Source organism: Propithecus coquereli, unplaced genomic scaffold (assembly GCF_000956105.1).
Source record: "Propithecus coquereli isolate 6110/MARCELLA unplaced genomic scaffold, Pcoq_1.0 Scaffold137, whole genome shotgun sequence".
Taxonomy (NCBI): Eukaryota; Metazoa; Chordata; class Mammalia; order Primates; family Indriidae; genus Propithecus; species Propithecus coquereli.
In genome coordinates, this window is record NW_012137969.1 from 4,957,530 (window position 1) to 4,959,584 (window position 2,055).

The following is a 2,055-nucleotide window of genomic DNA, read 5'->3' on the forward strand; positions in this document are numbered from 1 at the left end:
TTCTCATTCCCTCTGCAATAATTTCGAACCTTGTGCACTTTGCCCCTAGGTCAACCCACGGGAGACATCTCAGAGTCTAAGTGTCCATCTGCAGCCACAGCTGGTCTTCTGACCACACGTGGGGGCCTGCCCTTCCCTCTGTCATAATCTCCACCCCTCCAGTTTGTGCAGTCCACTGCCTTCTCCTTTCTCTTCCTTAAAAAAGGACCACCCCTGATGCCCGTTCTGCTCCATTCCCATTCAAACTGCCCCAAAATGGGTATATACATACACTCACTACTTCCTTTCTATCCCTTCCCTCCTCTGGCTTGCCCTGCTAGGGTTACTATTAAATAATATGCTTCTGATTCTCACACCCAAATATCCACTAAAACCCAATGCTCCAAATGACACTGCTACTTCTCTCTTGTGGAATTTAAATATAACCAGTTTTGGGTATATTATTATAGTGGCAATGATATGAGCTTCCTCTAAGGAGTAATAATGACTCATTTATTTCTTTAATTCCCCAGTATTTACACATAATAGTCAATAAATACTTGTTGCCTACTAAGAAAACTAATTTCAAAAAATTCATCAGAGGAGCAATTTTTAATCTCATCATTTGTTCATATTTCTAAAGTCCTAACAGCTAATAATATTAGCTTTACATTTAGTATTTCTAAAGTCATAATAGCCAATAACCAAAAGCCATTCTTTACTGATCACTTACTAAAAACTTACTATTAATAAAAACACTATTCTAAGTGTCTTACATTCAAAGCTGCTTTGATAGTCACAACCACCATAATAGTTGTAACTATTCCATCTAATAGTTACAACAACCTTAATAAGTAGGTAGAATTAGTAGTATTTAGTAGGTATGATAACCCAATTTGACAGATAAGGAAACTGAGGCAGACGGGGATGTGACTAGTCTGGTAGAGCCAGGTTAAAAATCAAGGTAGGCTAACTGCAGAGATCTCATTTTTATTAGCTTTTTTCCCCAAAGTGAAAAATAAGATAATATACTTTGCAATGAATGATATTTGGATCATTTTCTTGGAATTAAAAAAAAACTTCTTGAGGCATGAATTTAGAAAGTGTTCAGACTGAGAAAAATGGACTACTTTGTTTATTTAATAATATTAACTAATGCAAATGAGATAATTTGGAGATAAATATGATCATATACAATAAGAATAATGTCCTCTATAAATCAATATTAGAATTTTGCACATAATTGAAGATGCCAATCTTCAAGCATGAAGTTTCTACCCATCACTGAAAATTTTGGCCATCTGGCCAGAAATATGAGCTCTTGGGGAAAAACCATTTTTTATATAAATAATACACTTATCAAAAACATGTTCTTATAAAACAAATGATTCCTTGTATTGTAAAGTTATTATTACTCAGTTTTGTATTCCAGTGAGGATGATGAGCTAAGAAGAGAATAAATACTTTAAAACGGGATCTAAGGAAGTAGTCTCAATCCTGTTGGATTCATTGCCGCCTCCCCTTAAAACAGCAAGTATTTAATAATTTACTCTCCTACAATGAAATTCATAGATAAAATAACCAGCCTTTACAAATAATTTTTAAAGAATATAATGCCCTAACAGTGATATGAAGGAGAAATAAAAGAAAGCAATTATAATGATTATGCATTTCAATATGTAAATTCTTAAGCCTGACTACACTGGAAGCATAATAAAGGTGCTTGATGCTTGTACTTTCATATAATGAATATGTCTGGATGTAAAACTATAAGAAGATTAAAAGCTATTCCATACAAACATACAGGAAAATGAAAGAGCACAGATATAGGTGGACACTAGAACAAGAACTAGTGTTATAACAGAAGTAAAGAAAAAGAACAAACTATTGTTGTATACAACTTAGTTGACTCTCAGAAGCAAAAGTCGAGCCAAAGATGTCAGACATCAAAGAACACATTCTTTATAATTCTTTGACTGTAGTATATTCGTACAATGGAACATTATTTATTAATAAAAAAGGAACAAACTACTAATATACCAAAAAACATGGATGCATCTCAAAAACACTATGTAA

The 2,055-nt window shown here is 33.4% G+C and overlaps 1 protein-coding gene across 1 annotated transcript in view; it reads right to left on the reverse strand.

Moving 5' to 3' along the window:
* The window catches only part of SDK1 (sidekick cell adhesion molecule 1), a 595,735-nt gene that overhangs the window by 444,824 nt on the left and 148,856 nt on the right, over positions 1–2,055 (reverse strand). The gene's annotated exons all lie outside the window — the stretch shown is intronic.